The sequence below is a fragment of the Camponotus floridanus genome, unplaced genomic scaffold (assembly GCF_003227725.1).
Source record: "Camponotus floridanus strain SB8 unplaced genomic scaffold, Cflo_v7.5 scaffold35, whole genome shotgun sequence".
In the NCBI taxonomy this organism is placed as follows: Eukaryota; Metazoa; Arthropoda; class Insecta; order Hymenoptera; family Formicidae; genus Camponotus; species Camponotus floridanus.
The window spans coordinates 603,206-625,040 of NW_020229492.1; the positions used below are offsets into that span (position 1 = coordinate 603,206).

A 21,835-nucleotide genomic window follows, 5' to 3' on the forward strand; every position below is an offset into this window, starting at 1 on the left:
TGTCTGGTTTGACCTGGAAAAGCGGTCCTAGCGTCGGAATTGTATGCATCGAACGGAAAGGGATATGATACCGAAGGAAGCATCGATATTTTATTTTTCACCAGCGTGATAAAAAAAGAGAAAGACAGATCTATATAAGTTTCTAGGATCACATAAAGAATACCTCAAGAAATATCCGTCATTATTTTTTACCATTTATTATTTTTTTTCTCAGAAAATGTCGGCCTATCTTTCTCTCTTATATATATTCAGTAGTTTGCTCTCGTTCTTCATCGTTCGATATCTTTGGACCTTACTTCCGGCTCAAACAAGCTGTCGATCCCCGCGATTGGGGCGTCAAGAAATTCGGAAGACCCTCCCGCGTTTGACAATTTGACAAATGGTTTTATCCGGTAGTCGACATGCGTGCGACACTTGTCACGCGTGGCCAGGTTCCCCGATGCCGGGAATACCGGCGAAATTTCGGAAGTCACGTCGAAGAATGTCGTTGCCCGTCCGTGAAACGACGCGGACGGCGTTCCTGAGTCGAAACGATGGCGTGTGAAATATTTATGACGAGAAATTCTCTCGGAGTAATTCTCTTTGCGAGTAGGAAGATCCGACTGTGATAGAAAAAAATTTCAGCATCTTTCACAGATACAAAAGAATTAAACGTGTTTAAATAAATTGAGAAAAATACGCGTAAAATAAATACGTAAAAAATAAATAAATCCTTTTTTATGAAGGAAAAATTTGTCCATCTTTTCTTGTGAAACACGAAAAAGCAGATACGATAATCTTTCTTCCAATTCTTTCCTTAAAAAAAAATAATAAAAAAGCAATTTTAAACAAGTAATTAAATATAATATAAATATAAAATATAGTACTGTTTTTTATATTAATAAAATATACACATGCACACAAAATATAATCAAACATATTATTTTCTAAAAGCTTGGTGATGAAACATGGCGTGAAAAATATTAAATCCAACATGAGTCTTCATCTCCATTTCAAGTTGGATCGTTCATCGACCTCGCATCGCGATTTCTTTAATAGCAATTCGACTCGCCAAGATTAATTGTCCAATGGCGATTAATTCGTCCGATGACGAGCCGAGAGTTTCATCTTTTACGAGCATCTTTCGACGGTTGGCACGAGTCTGCCTGGCACCGATCCAAATTGAATCCATTTAAATACCTGGCCATTGCCACCCACTGGCCTGGCGGCCCCCTAATTTCCGATTTTACGATATTCGCCGCAACTCTCGCGCAAGAAACTGTAAATGCATTCGATCTGACATCGATTTAAAAATTCATTCTCCTCTTGGGTATTTTTTACGCTTAACTTAATACACTTATTTTATAAAATAATCAAAGTTTATTTGAAAACCAATAAGTTTAAAAAAGAAGTATTAAAAAAGAATTGTACGTACTGCAATTTCTCCAATTATTATATTAATTATCATAAATTTTATATCTTATCAATAATCATTTTTATCGTGAAGCAAAAGCAAATTTGCAAGGAAAAAAATCTTTGCCGTAAATATTCGCTGGAAACAATTTTACCTTAGTACAATCCTACAATTCTAGCAGCTTTCTGCAACGCAAGAGCGTTTCACAAGCTGGAAAATTTTTAATCTCATAACCGCCGATGCGGTAATGGACTCTTACGAAACTATAATAATGGCGAAAGATGTTCGTTGCTCGCATAAAAGTATTTAAGTACTTCGCTCTTAAGCGAACTAGATCGGAATTTCAATCGGTCACTAATGGATTCTCGATTCCATCCGTCTGTTTTACTTCCAGGTCATGCGAGTCTAAAAGTATCTGAATTAGTATGCCGCTCTAGTAGATTCCAAGTTGGATTAGCTTGAAATATCTATATGCAAGGTAATTATTATTTCTTCGTTATATATTATTATTTTTGTCGTCCAAAATTGATCAACTGTCTTGAAAAAGTCAATTAAATTCTGTAAAATCGTATCACATATTTTTAGAAATAGCCAAGATACATTATTAAAGATACATTACATTTAGTAACATATTAAAATAGACAAACTGTCTTTTACAATATTGATGGTTGAAAAAAATATACACATATATGTATAATAATATTATGGAAATTAAGATTATTAAATTATCAATGTCATAAAGCATAAAAATCAAAGTTGAAAACTCGAGATAAAATATTTACATATTTTATATTTCCGAAAGCTCCTCAAATGCACGCGTATGCAGGTCATGGAATAAGTAGAAGAGAAGGACCTAAAATTCAAATTTTATTCCCAAAAATATTATCGAAGCAGAGTAAGTGAAAGATATATTAGTATTACAATGTCAGAAGAGAGAGGGAAAAGATCGATTCAAAGCGATTATATAATTTCGACTGATTCATCTCTAAACGTCGAGAACGCAACTTACACACTTATACACGGTATATTATCATGTATCCGGATTAATACGCGGAAGAAAAACGTCGACATGGATGACACTAATTCGAAACCCCTATAAATCACTGTCTCCTTTCTCTCAGTATTCTGACGAGCATTCTCACGAGATCGGTATTTATAAAGGATGATAAATAATACGGGAGTATAATAAGCGACGCACTCTACCGCGTCCCACCCCCGTCACCCACCCCCTTGTGTTGCCCGCCATCGTCCGTCACCCTTTCCCTTTCCGGCCGAACCCTCGTTCGATTTCGCCTCGTCTGGATGCAATAAATTCATGTCCGCCGACTCGACGGCTCCGTCCCTCTGCAGATATTTCCCCCCTTGTCTTCTCCGATCCGGTTCCCATTTTTCTTCGCCTGGCAAAGTCGCGGCGAAGTATCGAACGGAAATAACGGGGTGTCGGGGGAAAATACGACGATATCGATAGAGCGAATGGCCGGCGTAAACTTTTGATAATCTTGTAGAAGATGGCTGGAAAAAGTATCGAGGCATGCGAATCATCCGTCAAAAATTCCTCGTGACTTATTCGCGTCAATTTAAAATTTCTCTTCAAAATATATCGACAATTATATATATCGACAATTCAAGCTCCAGAAATAATCCTCGTATTTATATTCCACTCTCTTCCGCAAAACTTGATTCGCGACAATTCATTATTTTCATCAGAGAACCACAATTCAATTAGTGAAAAACAAATTAATCAGTTGTACGTACATGCATACGGAAGTTTAATATTTATAATGCATTCCATGTGTGGGGCGTTTGTTCTCGCTATTGAGGAAAAAATGGCGAACGAGCCGGTCGATGACCGGCGCCCGGCAAATGGGTCGTAGAGGTCATAAAATCTTATTTGTTGGTCGAATAATGGCGACGCTAAGACGTGGCTGGCCTGTATCGCGCATTAGCCCTCGTTCCTCGAGGAACGGCTACTTACAATCGCTATTGTTCCATTCTATTTATCGCATTCGATTAATCTCGTCTCAGTCTAAAATCTCCTTCAACTCTTCAAAACTTTATGCTACCCGTTATTATTATTATGCTTGCTTTTGCTACCTTTTTAATATAATTGTACTTTACTCCGTATATTTATTAAATCGTTTATTTACTTGTTTAATTTATTGAAACTAATTTATTTGTTAGTCATCGATGATTGCAAAGGTATAAATAAACCGAAATTCAATTATCTTTTATTTGTAGCTATACACATTTACATCAGCTCATCTATTATTTTTTGTCTATCCTTTTAATTTTTGAAGAAATTTAATCTAAATTTAATTGTTTCAAATATAAGTTTTCTCGAGCTTTTTAAAAATATTTATATTATTTATATTATTTATTTATATTATTTATATTATTTATTTATATTATTTATATTATTATTTATATTATTATTTATAATATTTATTTATATTATTATTTATATTATATTCATATTATTTATATTATATTTATATTATATATTATATTATATTTATATTTATATTATATTTATTATATTATATTTATATTATTTTATTATATTATATTTATATTATATATATTATATTATATTTATATTATATATTATATTATATTATATTATTATATATTACATTATATATTATATTATATTATATTATTATTTATATTATTTATTTATATTATTTATTTATATTATTATTTATATTATTTATTTATATTATTATTTATATTATATTCATATTATTTATATTATATTTATATTATATATTATATTATATTTATATATTGTATGTGTTAAATGGCATCTGTGTATTTTCCATCGGAGGAGACAGTTACGTTTGTACGACTTTATCGTCGTTACGACTGATTGACGTTGCGAACAAGATGAACCAAACGATGTAATTAATTATTTTCCCGGTGATAATTAACTCTGTTTAAACAACACACGCACGCCGACGTGTCGCAGCCGCGGCAGCAAAATTAGCACCGCACACAATGCAACCAAAGTGCTCATTACGTTAGTTTAGTTGATCAGTGGTACTGTATCGTAGGACGATCGATGATTATCGTCATCGTAAGACCAGCTCCCGTTCAAACTCAATCCCTCGAACACAAGGGGTCAATCAGAGATATCAATACTTAACGCATACTTAACACTGCGCTTGAAATATTTAATTCGAGTAGAAATTCGAGAAAAAAATAATCGATATCGCGACAGGAAAGAGTGAACTCGATTAATCAAGCGAGTAAGGGTGACATCCGCGATTAATCGTGTGAAAAAAAAATGACAGGTATCTGATGAAAATCGCGTAGACAGGAACGTCGCCGTCTAAAAGTATATGTGTTAGCGCTAATTACATGAAATTGGAAATACGTCCTGTGTCCTCTGTAAGATCGTGTCTTCCGTAGCCGCAGCAGCCTCGTTAACCGCCTGTCACGCGATACTGTTGGCTCGATATATACAGGTTCCTAATATATGCTCACACACGTCCACGTACAGATGCGCCCGTACGTGTTTGGGTACAGGAAACTACGTCGAAAGTTATATCTTACAGTTTCCGGCACGTTATCGCGGAACTTGTATAACGTAACGTACATATATATATATCTATATATATATATACATGTACCAGGGGGTGGAAATTGCACGCGCGGGCGCAATATCTACCGGGTGTTCCGACAATGGATATCGTGCTCGTTCAATCGTTCAATTAGGGACCTTTTTTCGCCCTTGGTCGTGCCATTTTCATTTATGTGATTTCAATGTTCTTTTTTTTTTCACGTAAGAAAAACATGCAAAATATTCTTACGCTTCAAACTTTAACTTTAAGAACACCTTCTTCGTTAGCAGAGAGAAAATTAAAGCAACACTATTTATGCAAAATTCATGCGGCGAAATAATTTTCTGTGTTTGCGTAAAAATAACGTTAATTAAAATTCTGAAACAATATTCATCGTAATTTATTTCAACCCTTCCGTATCTCCGGCTTTTCCAAAAGAGATGGGTTTCATATGAAGACAGTTTTATAAGTTTTTTGGGTTGCTGATTTCAAATTTACCATCAAAATTTAAATTCAAAATGAAGGCAGATTTAAGATGGCGACTATGAAAAGCTTAAATATTAATATATTTATGTTTATATTTATAATAATATATTTACGTATTAATATATTATTTGTAAATAATATAATATTAATATACTATTCGTTTAGAAGTTATGATTTTTTTCGTAGGTGGGACATATATATGTCCCGGAGGTAGGGAAGGGTTAAAATAAAAATCTCCCGCGAGTGAGGAATTCATTTTTGTTCTTGCCAAAGGTAAATATCTTAAATGAGAAATTGCATTCTCTTACTTGACGACACTAATTGTTTGCGCATAAATACGTTGCAAATCGGAAACCAGCCGCGCTCACGGCAAAGTTATCAACCTACATTGCGTGCTTGCAGCATTCTGGTTTCGCGAAGCGATGTTATACCGGCACACGTATACTATACACACGACGAGGATAATTTCCCCGTAAATACCGAATTTACTCGTCGCTTCGATATTCCGAGATAAGAGAGACGTTCTCCAAGATGTTTCCTTTCTCAGATTCGGTGAGCGCGTCAAATTAACCATGCAACGCCGGAAGCTACCGAGTTTCGGGCACTAGAAACTTCCGCTAATAAACGTAGAATACGCCGCTAATTCGCATCGGTGACTTAAGAACAAAGGGATCTCTGCCTGGCTCCTAATAGCGCGCATGCTGCATTATGCAGGCTCTAATTTTCAACGGCATCTTCCGCCCCGGAAATCTTACTCGGACTTCGACGGGAAGTTATATATGGGGAAACTAAGAAGGATTAATCCGTTGAAATCTGATTACGTGGGTCAATCACACGTCATCCAACAATTCTTCAAGAATGGAAGGACCACAGAAATTAATCTCTCATCTTCCTCAATTTACAAAAAAATACCTTTCCTAAGTTATTTCCCTATCGCAGGAATTTTTCCATAAGGGTTTCGGTTTTTTTTCTCATGTAAAATTAAATAAAAATAAAAAGCAGTAATACAAAAGGGATAAAGAGCTGCATAAAGGAAAGATCAGCAACTGATTCCGATTCAAAAGAAATATAACATTGAAGAAAATGAGAAACCCTCTGAATAGAAAGGTGAAAAGCCACCCTCGCTCTGTCAAGGAATTAGAGCGAAATGTAATTGAAGAAAGGAGGAAATGTTAAACGAAATAAGAAATTATAAAATGGTTCTTCCGTTGCTCATTTTGCACACGTACATCTTACCGTTGTAATTCAAATTACATTGTTGTAAATTTTCGACATCTAGGAAGGATAGCGTACATGTATACATTCCAATTTCGATCCGAGCGAGAAGGGGAGACTCGGGGATATCGGACTTATAATTTATTAGCAGAGGAGGGCTTGTCGCGGTTTTCCACGTTGGATTCACGAAATCTATTCGGCTGCAACGAGCGGGACGTGTCGTTGCTCGGGTCGCCACAGAGGTTGGTAGAGGTGCTGAACGCTTAGCTTGATATTGATCGACCTTCTCCGCCACCCTACTCCCTTTGCAACTCGCATGGCCCCGCCAAGCCACCGCATCTCCGCGCAAAGCAACGCGCCGTACAGTGACGTAACGTCGGGAAGAGGGGGACGGGGGTGAGGACAGCGAAACAACCCTCCCCTCTCCGTTTTTATTCCATGCAGCCCCCGTCGCCCCTTCGACGAGCGTGCAGCAACAATTTGTCACTCAAAAATTACTCCCCAGAGAAAAACAGACGAGTCGGATGTAAGAAACCAGGCGAGTCCACCCTTCCCGCACAGGAAGTCGAATAATCGAAAGTCGGAATCATTTTGTCATATTTCCGGAAAAGGGTGTTAGAGCTCTAAAAAAAATGTGATTAGTGATATGATTCTTGAAATATTAAATTTATACACATTTCTCTCCTTCCTAAATTTTATAAATTTTTCGACATGTTCGACGAATTTATAAGAGTATAAATCTGTTTTTATTATACATTATTTTTAGTTTTATATTTTTACATTTTATATTATTAATTAAAAACATACACACGTATTTTTATCGCGGTTTGAATATATATTCTGTATTTATATACTATTATTGTTTTTTTTTTCTATTTTCGTTACACAGACTACATTTTTCATTCAGATTTGTGAGAAATTCATGTTACGTTACGTAAATAAAAGATATTTTTAAAATCAGGCAAAAAAGAGATCTAGTAATCTGATGATCTAAGTAATCGAAATCACGGATTGGAATGCAAATTGAATACAAGTATATTTATTCCCAGCATCGTCTTATTTACCTAAGCAGAATCGAGAGAGCGTCGCTGCTACCGGATAATCAGAGAAACATCGCTGCGGAAATTATCGCGACAGCGATATTTAATTAACGAGCGACAGATCGTCCTCCCTTAGGAGGGCCAAAAGGGGCGTACTGTCGAATATTGTGCGGAAAGGGACGACCTTCCGCAACCTGCAATCTGCAACCGAATGCAACTTCAAAGGTAGCACTCAAGTATCCCTCGGGAGTTGCGTGGTGAACGCGGGTGAAACCGAGGGGAAAAGGGGGAGGAGAGACAGCGTGAGACAGGATACGACAGTTTCGCCGCACGTTTGTTAATTAACGCTAATTAATTAAGGAGTTTCATTGCGTGGAGACATATATATATATCCCGTACTTCAACCTCTCTTTTAGTTAAATCGAGTTTCGATACTACATTTTTGTCGGTTTACCCGCTTGATTTCTCCTTTTCTCTTTCTTGTAATTTATAAAAAGCTCCATTTCTTACAAAAGTCGATATTCGACATAATAGTATCTTATTTAAGTGAAGAGAGAGATGGATTTTTTTTATTCCATACATGAAGAAAAATTGAAATTTTAATTCAAGATTTAATTAAGAATATTTAAAGTGGCATATGATTATATTTCTTGATATCGATAAAAAATTAATCCAAGCATTTATCGAAGCATCTGCCATTAAAATTGAAATCGCGGTTTCTGAGGCAGCTTATCTGTTAGATACAATTAATTAAACTACGTAACGATTTGTGAAAAGTTTTCATCCAGATAACATATGAAATAAGGGCTCTTTTACAGCTCTTTTATGTATCTTTCACATACTTTTATATCTATACATTATATAGCTTATATACAATAATGAAAATCTAAAGTTGGATATCTTATTCCCTGAGAGAAAGAGAGAGAGATTTATTGCAATTGAAATACTGGAGACTAAAGTCAAATAATAATTTTCTTTTTCGAGAAAAATGAAATATATAAAATATATCTCGATAAATCTTGAACCTACAATAAAACTGAATAAATAAGTATAAATCGAATTCGATCTCTCGTTAGCAAAGAAAGATAAGCACGTGTATTCTGTCCAATATCATTTCTCTTTATCCCTTTTTTCTTCTAAAATCGCAATTCTCATAAATGACGCCTTATTGTCAGCAACAGAGTCGGGAACAGCGCAAATTATTACGTTATTTCGCGTTATTTTCCGACGAACTGATCCTTGAATCGCGCGTTATCGACGTTTCGAGATAAAGCATGCCTTTGACATCGAGGACATACCGGACATCGAGTGTGCTAACTCAAGCGAAAGTGCCGGCCATCGAAGCAAACACGAAGGAATTAATTCCTGACTCATTCGGGGGCCGAGGCCGATTCGTCGGCTTCCGACCAATGCGATTAAATTCGATTCCTTTCATCGTTTAAGTTAGACGATCAGCGTTTTCAACGCAAATTGGAGACCCCCGAATTATTTCGCATTGTTAAAGCTTCGCCGATAAAGCGATTAACATAGCGATCTTAATTAAGTGCATAATTCCATCTTTGATTTCATTTTGTCCGAGCAAAAATCATCGTCTTCACGTATTTGCTTCTATCATTATTTTTACTAATTAAACATGTGTTTATTAATTTATTTCATTGATTTATTTCCCTTTTTCACACGCGTATATATATATATATATATATATATATATATATATATATACAATATATAATATTAAATATATTATTAATATATTATTAAATATATTATTAGTTTAATTACTTTATAATTGAATCTGTTTATTTTTATTTTCAAACGTTTCTCGAACAAAAATAAAACTTTTATTCCACTTTGTTTGCGCTTGTTAAACACCGTTAAACATTGAAATATTTAAATATAATAATGTTCTCTTCTTTCATTTATTCTTACAATTCGCGTTTTACGCCTCCGCTTTCCGCGGCTTTTCCTTTTGTCGCTCTTCAGGCTCGCTTGTAAAAGCATTCAAAGTTCACAAGTATCAAACTTACTTCTACTTGCATCACGATTTGATTTGAAAACCTTTTACACGCGAATGAGACTGATATCGTTAAGTTGTTTATTTTAATTATCGACATTGCGACGCTATCGACCGGAATTCAAGAAATAATTAACTCAATGCTCAATTAATCGAATTATATGCCATCGCGTTTTTAATCTTTCCTTGAAAGTTCATTTGAAATATAATCGATAATAAATAAGTAGATAATTTGATGATAAATTAACGCATCTTGACAAGCATAATAAATATTTCCACCATCGTTACTGCACAAACGATAATTAATACGTCAATTATATGCAGCAAATCATAATAATCAACTCATTCATACAATTATCGATTTTATTAATTATCAAATAATTATCTTAATACAATCGATAAGATCAATTTCGTATGCATATTTATTATACACGCGAAAACTATGCCCATAAAAAATTTGGATCCGAAAAATCTTACAGGTATCATTTCCGCCAAGATTTCTTTTTATTCGTTTTATATAAATCTTTATTTCATTTATATATCTCGCACGAAATTTTTGCCTGAGATAAAATTCATATTTCGTGTTTGTTTTATCATCCCCTTCGATGAGACGCGGAAAAGTGAATTCCGCAGCAGACGAGGGATGAGCCCTCGTTGAACATTTTATTACCTAATAAAACCATCGCAATTTTATCCGTCTGAGAATCATCGTTCGATGAGCAAGAGGATATAACCATTAGAATGTCACATGAAAAAAGAACATTGCTAGATAATCATACAAATTTATTGCAGATAAACATTGTAATTTAATTAAAAAATCACGTTCTTAAAGAGCTTATTTCTCAAATTAAGATAATGAAAAAGGCTATTCTTTTGTTTCCGACAATCATAATTTATAATAAATAATATTTTACACTTTAAGAAGTTTAAAACTCTATAAAAATATATAATAAAAGTTTATATATATATTAATAATTTACTGTGCATTATTAAACAAACTTAAAGCGATATTTTACTGAAGCTTCCGTCTTGAATTAATATAATAAAAAACATCTATTTATAACTAACTTTAAATTAGATTTTTATATCAAAAATGCATCAATATTAAAACAAACTAAAGCACAATAACAATAAATAGAAGTTCGAAACCTCACATATTATTTATACATTATATACATTTTATAAAGCCGAAAAATGTTTAACTATTTTTTCCCTCGAATTAATATTTTTATCAAAGGACAAGGAATTGCAACAAAACACGGGAAAATCTCCGATGCGCAGTAACGACAAGAGTAACAAAAAAAATCATTCCCCATCGCGCGCTCGTAATGCAAGCGCGTTAATGAGCGCAATTAATTCGTCTAATTAATAGCCGCGACAGCAGTCGCCACCCATTCCCGTCTCCCAACACCGTCGTTTCTTTTCCTTCTTTCTCCGTGATATTATTTATAGCCAGTGGCATATTATATTCAGCACGATTTTCATCCATTACATCTCGCGGAAGTGACTCTCGTATTCCCCGACTTAAATTCGGTCGCGTTTAATTGCATTTCTCGTCAAACATCCTCTTTCCCTATTTCAAGATTATATAACATGTCTGATAATCCGATGAAAATTATACACTTGCGATCGAGACGACGAGAATGAGATTTGTTCAATTCAAAAGAACAGAAATATTTTATCTTTAAGATAAGTCCCTGTTTAATATAAGTTTATTTAATGATGTGTCACATTAAGCATGTAATAATATATGTTTATTATATAAGTGAATGAGATGAGAATGAGATTTCTTCAATTCAGGAGAACAGAAATATTTTATCTTTAAGATAAATGTACGTTTAAGTCTATTTAATGATGTGTCATTAAGCATGTATTAATATATGTTTATTAAATAATTTTGAATTCCTTCCAGTTTAAAAATAAGTTTGAAAATTTATATTGCAAACCACAATCGTAAAATATTAATGTATGGATATTAATTAAATTAAATTACCTGTTTTTAATTAAATTATCTCTCCTCTTGGAAATTGATTTTTTTTTCTTTTTCAGAGAAGCATATTTTTGTCCGTGTAAATTATTCAATCAATACAAACTTAATTTAATATTTAATTTAGTATATTTAATTTAATAAAATTAATTTAATAAAGCTATTCTCTCTCTTTATTTATTTTGCAATACATTATAACAAATATAATTAAGTTAACTTCTCCATTTGATATACACAGTATTTTTTATAAATATATAATATCAATTTATTCATATTACTATTTTTCATCACATGTATTTTAAATAACAGTATACATTAGAACAGTTTATATAATTGTTCAACCGAGATTCTCTCTTTGTTTGAGTGGAACATCACGTTATACCCTATCAGATGATTTGGAGATGGAGTGAGAACGAGAGACAAGGAGACGTGTTTATTCACCGTCGGTTAAATATACAGTATTCTAGCCTCCATTAAGGAAATGAATTTCCACCCCGTCTCTTCCGATTCTATGGCCTATCGTCGCTCCTATCTTTCCCTCTTCACAGAAAAACTAGTCGAGCATCCGCGCTTGCACATCCTCGATCTTATCCTCTCGAGACTCCTCAAGTTGTCTGGAATCGCAGATAGACTGCAACATTTGCTGCTTCTCGTCGGCCAATTATTTTCGCTAATTAACGAGAAGTGCTGATTATGCGGCTTTAAATCCGAAAAGATGCTACAATTTTTTCAAAAATATCTTGTCGTAATCCTTCATGAGATCAAGAGTATCAAGGACAAAGCTTGTACAATTTAATCTGCAAAAGTTTGACCTTCTTTTCGAAAATAAAAAATATTTCTTTCTCTAAAGACAAAAATATTCTTTCGCTCGAGAGAATTTTTATATCGCTTTAAAATCGTCTTAATAAATGTTGTTGTGACTTATGACATTACAATTTCTCGTGTGAAAAAAGGTTTATGCTGAAAAAAACGATTGTACCATATTTTTATAATTGTAAATATTTTGATAAGTAAACCTTCATATTGCGCGCAAAAGACGCGATAAAAATATTATCGATGTGATTTTTAAGATAAGACGATGTTCGTGTCGCTAACCCATCCATGAGACTGGTTGAGAAGACAAGCCGTTATCTGCGCGGAAGAAATTGCTTTTGGTTTTATCACGCAGTTGCGATTGATATAGATTGATCATCCTGACCCTCTCGTGGGGTAGATAAATCATTCTCAGGTAGATAGGGTTGAACGATGAGCGTGACTGGTCGCCGAGAAATCTCGAAATCCGCTGCGCTCCGAAGAACTTCCGATATTTTCGGTTTGTACTTACAGGCAAGCGTAATTTTAGTTACATTTCGATCCCATTTTTTATTTCATATGTCACTTTATACTCTTTCCGCTTGTGGTCTTTTAATCTTCGAATCTAATTATTACTCTAATTATTATATTTTCTATCTTATTATTATATTATTTAAGTTATTATGTTCCTTCATTAATTTTTTAAATTTATTATATTTCTTAATTTATTATATTTTTTAATTTATTATATTTCTCTAATTTGTCACATTTTTTAAATTTTATTATTATATTATTTAATTTACTATATTTTTCATTATTGTATTGCATTTTTATTAAGTCTGTTAATTAATCAATTTTTGATAAAACTTTATTTTTTTTAATAATTTTATATTCTAATTTTCTATTTAATAATTTTTAATTCTACTTTTATTGAATTTACTCATGTATACAATGTGTTACACGTATCATCACAAATAAGCGTAATGTAACTCAAAAACAATGTAATTGCTTTCTGAGTGCACTTTGCAAAGTGAATCGTAAAATAAGACGTGATCTTCCAGCTACGACGGGGTCCCGGTAGGGTTTCAACCCGTGGACGTCCATTGGAAAGCAGGAGCCTTTGTGGACGTCAACATACTTCGACAAGTTCAAAAAGTCACCGATGTACACCGGCCGATCTACTTCCTTAACTTTACCGTATCCTCATCCCCGGAGTACTTGGGGAAGCGGAATAAAAAAAACGCTCGATCGCTTTAAATCACCGAAGAGGATCGAAAAGTTTTCCCAAATGCCCGCCGTCGTATTTAAGAGTACACAATGTTGAGAGATAAAATACTTGGCAGGATAACATGATCAACAAGATTTTTTAAAGAAACAGCTGATCTTTGACATTTCGGTGCATTCATTTTCAAGATAAAGATGTTAATTATCTAACTTATTTATTTAAGACACGTTGTGAGGAAAAGTTTTAAATCAGCATTTTTTCCCAAACAATTTAAAATTATACATACGAATTAAAAAAAAGTATATGTTCACGGAGGAGGGAAGAGGGTTGTGTTGTTCGTTTTAAATTAAAAAAAAATACAGGGTGTCCCAGACTCAACGAATCAGCTGTTAATATGATAGATTCCTGAGATCATTTGGAAACGAAAATCAAAATGTTGAGGAAGATGTAGTTTCGGCGCTACAAAAGATTAAAGATTACCAATCGGCGTGTTACATTCTCCTATGCTCAAGGAGCTCCATAGCATCAAGAGTACAGTAATATCGATAGAAGGATGAATATAAAATAAAAAATAGGATTCTGCAGTGAGTGCAATTTTCCATACGACAATAATCAATAGTTTGAACATTTTTATGAAATCTTCCTCAACATTTTGGTATTAGAATTTTCGTCCCCAAATGATCTCAGGAATCTACCATTAACGGCTGATTCGTTAAGTCTGGGACACCCTGTATAAGAATATAAAATAAAATCTAAGATTTTGCATGCGAAAAGAAAAAAGATAAATAGAAATCAATCATGAAGGAATAAAATTCCTCTATTTTATAAATAAGTAATCTTTCGAGAGAAGTTGAAGCGAATGACCGATTTATGAAATGTATGAAATCGATTTGCAACCATATAACACGGTCGTTTAAGGAACACGTTGCTAGACACCCCTTCCCCGCGCCTGCCGGATAGGGATGCGACGATGCTTCTGACAAATGGCTCTGTTTACAATGCGTCTAACCGAGCGATCCTGCACCCTCCGTTAGAAACGTATAATAGAATACCGTCTCACGTGTCGAGATAAGCCCCTTCACCCCTCTCTTCTTGCCAAGCCTTCGATAACCTCCCAGCCAGCCCGTTTCCACCCCTTCCGCGATTCCTAGCGCAAACATCCGCTCGAAAGCGATGATCGATCCGCCTCCACGTGAGACGTCGACCTGCACGTGCAGACCGAAATCATAATTCGCACCCTTCATCCAACGGTATAGGTTAATCCCTTTCCTATCAGTGACGGGGGTTGTCACGAGTAACGCGAGAGATATTTTACCTGCAGGATATCCCGAAGCTAACAGATGTAATTATATCTCAGTAAGTGTATTTAACAAATTTAGAGAAGGATTCAAAATTGAACCAGAGTATCCAAAATTTATCTCTCTCATCTTTTGTTAATTTTAAAATACAATTTTAAAATAAACGCGAATGTCGAATGGATTTCTTTAATCAGAAATGTAAAGCAATTTTGAAAAAAAATATACCAAAAATATTCAAGGACATGATTTATTTTCACGCACGCATATAAAATCGTAATCCCAATTATGTATATGATAAGAGATTAAAATCAAAAGAACGAATTCTAATCGAGCTTCGAGATACGATGCGGTAAATGGGTCGATTACAAGAAGTGTGTACGAACCTGTTCTGTTGTTCGTCGACAGTGACGGACGGGAGGGTTGCTGGTCTTCGGCAAGAGGGTTGCTCGCCCTGTCGTGCTCACCGGTCCTCAAACCGCTCGAGAGCGGCCAGTCGATCCTCCTTTGAGCCCTTCGCTAGTCCCGGAACGAGCCCTATGCCCGACTCGCTCGTACTACGCATGCCAGGAATTCTGCAACAACCAGGAGGCATCCTTGTCATTCCGATGTCTGCTTGCATGCGTATCTTAATACTTACTTAGTGTACAGAGTTTCAAACACGAGAAAATGGATAACAGACCGATTTCTTGAGAAAAGAAATTGTAAATTTGACTAAATATTTTCAACTAATTATTATTTTTTAATTGAAATATTTAAATATTTAAATACGATATATTAAATCTAACATCTATTTTTTTTAACTTAAATATTTAAATATTTCAATTTTAAAAAAATAATTAGTTGAAAATATTTGGTCAAGTTTACAATTTTTTTTTCTCAGTGTAGCATGAAATATATATATAATAATATCATATAGTATAAACGGATATGTAAATAATCAGTTTGAATAATAATATCAATTGGAGAAAATTCTTACTTTTAATTAATATTAATATTCTAATCTGATCATTTCTTTTCAGAAAAGAAACCATATTTTATGTTTATGAAAAGCTCATCTGATGTTCATTATACTCTATTTGAAATTCGCTTTGATATCTAAAGAATTTAGTTTGAAGCATTAAATAAATAAGTTTATCTTCGGTGTTCCTCGTTTTCATTTCTTTTCTCCTTGTTGCGCGCATCCCTCTCAGAAGTCGAGGAAGCGCAAGGGTAAAGGAGAGGTCGGGGTTAAGAATTTCACTAAATGACGTAACTTTTATCGGCGAACATCGCGACTTTGCAAACTGTGCTATTGCGAGGAGAAGCCGACGCCGACGATAACAGGACGACGATGAGAACGAGGGCGACGGGGATGGCGCTTTTCGTCTTGATGACGAGAAGGTGCCGGAGGTACGAAGTCGTTTAAAGTTAGACGAGACTTTGACGGCCGCGCACCTCTTCCTTCAAATTGACCCGGAGATAGTGGTGGATGGTGGAAAAATGAGAAGGTATGGTAAGCATAAAGTATTCCGGAGAAAGAAAAAAAAAAACGGAAGAGGAAGATGTAACTCCGCGGAAACAAATATTCCTAAAATCCTGGCGTTTGATTAAAACAGAAACCTTTTTTTCTGCTTCCTCGCGAAAAAAAAATATTTTAAACATTTCAATTTTAAGTTCTGTGTAAAAAAAAAAACAAACATGGAAAAGTTTTAAAATTTTCTGTTTTCTATCCAAAATATTTTTTAAAAAACGTGATAAAAGATACAAATATAGAATGCATTTCATAAATATAAAATGTATTTTCGCAAAATTAGGAAACAAATTCTACAAAATTTGCAATTACATAAAATATTTTTATATTCGAAATATTTCTTGATTACACACGTGAATGTATTTTTACTATACAAATAGTACAAAACGTTTTTATTTGCTCTCAGGAAAAAATATATTTTGCAAAAATAGTGAAATAAATGTAACTTATAACAATTTTATGAATAACGTTATATAAATAACATAAAAAAGAAATTAAAAAAATATTTTATTCATTTCCATAAAAAATTTTAAGCAAATATGCAAACTGAATAAAAGGTAAAACTTTTTAATAATTTGTTAATATTTGAAAATATTCAGAAATAAAGACGGGCCAAATACAAAGGAAATTTGGTATATTCTTTTTTTAAATAAAAGAATAAATATAAAAGATCTTATAATATATAAACATTCTTTTATAAAATCAACCCAAAAAATTATGAAGAATAAACATTTTTTGTTTTATATTCATTATAATAAATTATAAAATTATAAAATTAATAATGTTTGACATATGCGTACGCGCGTATAAAATTAATAACAAAAGAATGATGTATTTTGTGTGCGCGCTCGAGTTACATTTCAAAAAATTATAGCAATATCTCTTATCTGTCAGTCTAAAAAGGGAATTGATGGCATATTCGAAGAAATTCGTTTCTACTTGAACTTTGTTCATCGCAAGGAAACATGACGCGCGATTTCTCGTTTCTGACACCGTCCAATATGGTCGCACTGCGCGAAAGTTTTAGAATTTTAAACGAAAATACACCTCGCTACATGCTCTCGCAACATTACTGAAACAACTGGGAAGACAAAACGGACTTCGGAAGACTGGCGATGGCCAAAGTGTCGGGATCTACCCGTCTCTGCTCTCCTTCCTCTCGCATTCTTCAAGAAGAACGACCAACTTCCCTCGCGCTGTGAGGGACTGTGGCTATGTCGACTACGAATCCGCGAATCAAACTTTTTAATGGAAAAGCCGGCTCGCCGGAATTATTTTTCGGGAACAGAGACGTCCTGGGCTTTCCCATCCACTTTGCTCGCCCTTCCGGCCGACAAGAAGGGGAGGTGATTTACATCGGGGGTGGTTGTCGCGCCCCCTCTTTCCCGTCGTCCCTCACCGGCACCGGGGATATTACCCCTGCAAGATGCGCCCATGAATCATTATGAAATATCTTCGGATAGCTCGGGAAACTCGCGACCTCAATGCCATTAGCGGCGGGGAATTTAGGAAAATTTGAAAAAGGGGATGAAAAAGCCGGAACCATTTTTAAGAATCCTTTCCCCTTCGCGTACCGCGTGTCACGCTATCACCCGATTATCGATAGAATGCAATTTCTTGTCTAGCTACTTTGGAGAAGTTACATATTTAATTGAAATCTTCATTTTTATAATTCATTATCTATTTAAAAAGTGAAATGAATAGATTATTTCGCTTTTCTATCTCTAGAAAAAACTAACTGCAAAGTTTATTCTTCTTTGTACTCTATCAAGTTCAAATTAAATTTCTTTATTATTAATTTCTTTAATTCTTTTTATTTTTGATAATAAAATGAATTTGAAAATTTTTTTCTCATCAAAATATACAATATTTATGTGCTTTTTATGCTGCTACATATCCTGATAAAATTATTACTCAAAGATATTATTAATATATTTCTTAATATATATTTCTTAAAAAAATAAACAATACGATTTCTATCCTTCAATGTAACATTCTAGTAATAAAATAATAATATAACTGTTCTTATTAATATTAGATTAATTTCTCAAAAGCATCGATTATTAAAAATGCATGATTAATACACATACGTAATAATGTATCACACATACATACAGATTTTTATATTGTAAAAATAAACCTTCCATGTCTCTTAAAAATTAATCACATTTAAACAAAACTTAATTATTTATTAACTTAATTATTTAATAAATAATTTAATTATTTATTTAAATGCAAAATGCGAGGGAAAAGTTCAATAGATTGCAATACAGTGCAAAGTTGGAGGACTCTTTCGATCGATGTTTTAATTTCAGGACGAAAAGGAGCAAAGAGCAAGGAGAGGGAGAGCAAAATGGATCGGGCATTTAAGAGATATAGGCATCCACGTTGATATGTGTATACATGTATGCATTATGACCTGTATGGGTGCACGTGAACTTAGGTAACGCGTGCGTGTGTATCGAAGTGTATATATCGATTTCGCGAAAAGGGGTCACCACCGCGCTACTTTACAGCATACTAAATCAATTCTTCCGTGCGCATCGGCCGTCGTTATACTTTCTTAAAGTTATGAACATGATGCTGAGGAAAAGCGCAATCGCGAATCATTGAATGCATTTGTCTCTATGCTACTCTCCTCCTTCCATCTCCTCCTTTTCTTCGATTAATTCGCGCATTTTTATTATCTATATGTCTATCCTCTTTCAATTTTTTATATTTCAAAAATATTATCCCCTACCTCTTCGCAATCTGTCTCTCTCATGTTGTTATTTTTATTATTGATTGAAAAAAAATGTATGTAAAATTATATATATACATATACATATATATATATATATATATATATATATATATATATACGTATATGTATATTATTTTACATAAATAATAATATATAAAACATTTATACTATTATTAATTATATGAATTATATAATTATATAATTATAAATTATATAATTAATTATATGAATTATATAATTATATCTTATAGAGTAAATTATATAATTATATAATTTACATTTAATATAATTATATGGTATAATTATATAGTTACGTAATGTTTCTTATTAATAATAGAAATTATGAATTAAATATTTATGAAGGATCTTTTAGTATAAAAAATAATTTTTGTCTAAGATATTAAATAATAATTTATCAGCAATATATAATTTTGCAAATAAATTTACTTTTTTTTCACGTAATTATATACATACATTATTTATATAAATGTGTATGTTATATATATAATGTAACATTTTATAAAACATTATAATCTTTCCCTGTCTTTAACTTCTATATAAATATACTATCAATAAATAAGTTTTATTTTACTTTTGTCCGAATTTCAATAATACCTTGGTTATGAATACCTACTGTTATAAGAATTATGTAGTTAGAAATACTAGATTTTCCGGAGATTATCTCGAATCCTAATTTTAATTTACACAAAATTTATTCTGTACTCATCCTAGATTACAATGTATTCTACTTCGTAATGCAAAATTTTAATACGAAAATTTACATTGTTCCAAACTTTTAAAAGCTAATATTTTGTTATTTAATTTTCATATCTTAGTAATCTTAATTCTAATGAATTTAATAATTCAACTCAACAATTTTTACATTGTAGTTAGATATCTAAGCGATGATCATAAAAATATTCCATCTAGTTATTCTGTATACACATGTTGATATTTACTTTTCAAAATTGTCAGTGCCTATTTCATCATGTGAAAAAATACATTTGCATTAAATTTAAACATTCTGATAATTTGGACATTCTAATGCTAAACAATGCAATGCTAAATCTATACTTTTTACATACTGAAATATTTTTATTTTATATTTATATATTTATATATTTTATATTTATTTTTAAAATATTTGATTAGTAACATATATTCACTTCAGTTATATCACTTCAGTTATAGTAAATTTTATTCTTACCGCGTGGTTTTTATTTTTATGACGCCACTATCAACTCAGAGTTCGTGGCAAAAACTCAGGAGCCTTAAATCTATCTTTAGTAAAATAAAAAAAGAATTAGAATATTTTTTCATGAAAGAAAAAGTAAAGTAAAAATAACACTTCATATTTTTGGCATGACTCTTTTTACTTTGATCTTTGCTACAGCTTTTTTTTTGAAATGTATTAATAAGTTTAAAAGTCTTTTTTTGTGAAAGAGAATCAAGACTCGTAACATCGAAACTCCGTAAATGGGCTGCTAACTTTATGAGGGCTGTGGATCAGCCGCGATAAACGCGCATTCTGTTTGTGACTGTCACGAAACTTTCCGGATTTCGGCTGAGCAGCGAAAAATTTCTCCGGATCCCAGAGGAGGATGCTCAAAATTTATGCCCCTTTCCCCCTTTACTACTCTGCCTTTCACGCCAAGCGCTGGCGATTAATTTCAAGCTCTCGCTTTTCAGCGCATTTCGGATGCGCCTCTCTAATGGCGCCACAAATCACCACTGTAATGATCCCGATGCTAAAAGAAGCAGGATCATTGCCACTTGAGTCTCTTTTCTCCCATCTCCCTCTTCCTTCGTCTTCGGCATGAAATCATCCCATCAGTTATCGATTTTCGATTGAAATATCATCTATACACGGTCCATTTCAAAAGAAACGATTTAAATTGTAATATCAAATTCTTTAGCCAATTTAAAATAGATTTTCTTTCACGAAAAATTTCGAGAACAGGAACTTCTTATAATTTTAAATATGCAGTTTTAGCTATATATCTCGGTAAATAAATTTTCGATCAAAATATTGTAAAAGTAATATTAACTTAAATTGATATGAAAATTTAATTACAATCAGAGCATTTATATTTATCATTTTATCTCTATTATAGCTAAAGACATTATCTATCAAAAAGATATATCGCATAGAAAAATTGATCTATTAAAGAGATTGTATCATAATTATTATGGTTTTTATCCTTTATGCTTTTATTCTTTATGTATTATAAACAATATTAAATTTATTTTAAATTTTATGGTTAATATCTGTTCTATAATATTTTTTATACATTGACGTTTTCAAGAATAATAAAGACAGTTAATGGTATAGCTTCACGCACAATTTAACTTTTAAATTTGCCTTTAATATCATATTTATCTCCGTGTCCTACATGCAGACCGAAATGTCTGATTAATTATTTATGATTAATAAAATAAATATATATCAACAAACAAATATTAACGAAACCGGAGAAAATTATACGGTAATTAATTCCACTGATAGAAGATTGCTATTTTGGAAGAAGTATTACTCGTAAATTATAATTATACCACAACAATTTATTCT

The 21,835-nt window shown here is 32.8% G+C and overlaps 1 protein-coding gene across 4 annotated transcripts in view; it reads right to left on the bottom strand.

Annotated features, from left to right (window-relative positions):
• LOC105255665 (inactive rhomboid protein 1) overlaps positions 1-21,835 on the bottom strand; it is a 75,314-nt gene that overhangs the window by 45,331 nt on the left and 8,148 nt on the right. For all 4 annotated transcript variants that reach the window (XM_025410842.1, XM_011265088.3, XM_011265089.3 and 1 more), the window contains exon 2: positions 15,397-15,585. The gene's annotated coding sequence lies outside the window, so the exon portion shown is untranslated. The remainder of the gene's footprint in view (positions 1-15,396; positions 15,586-21,835) is intronic.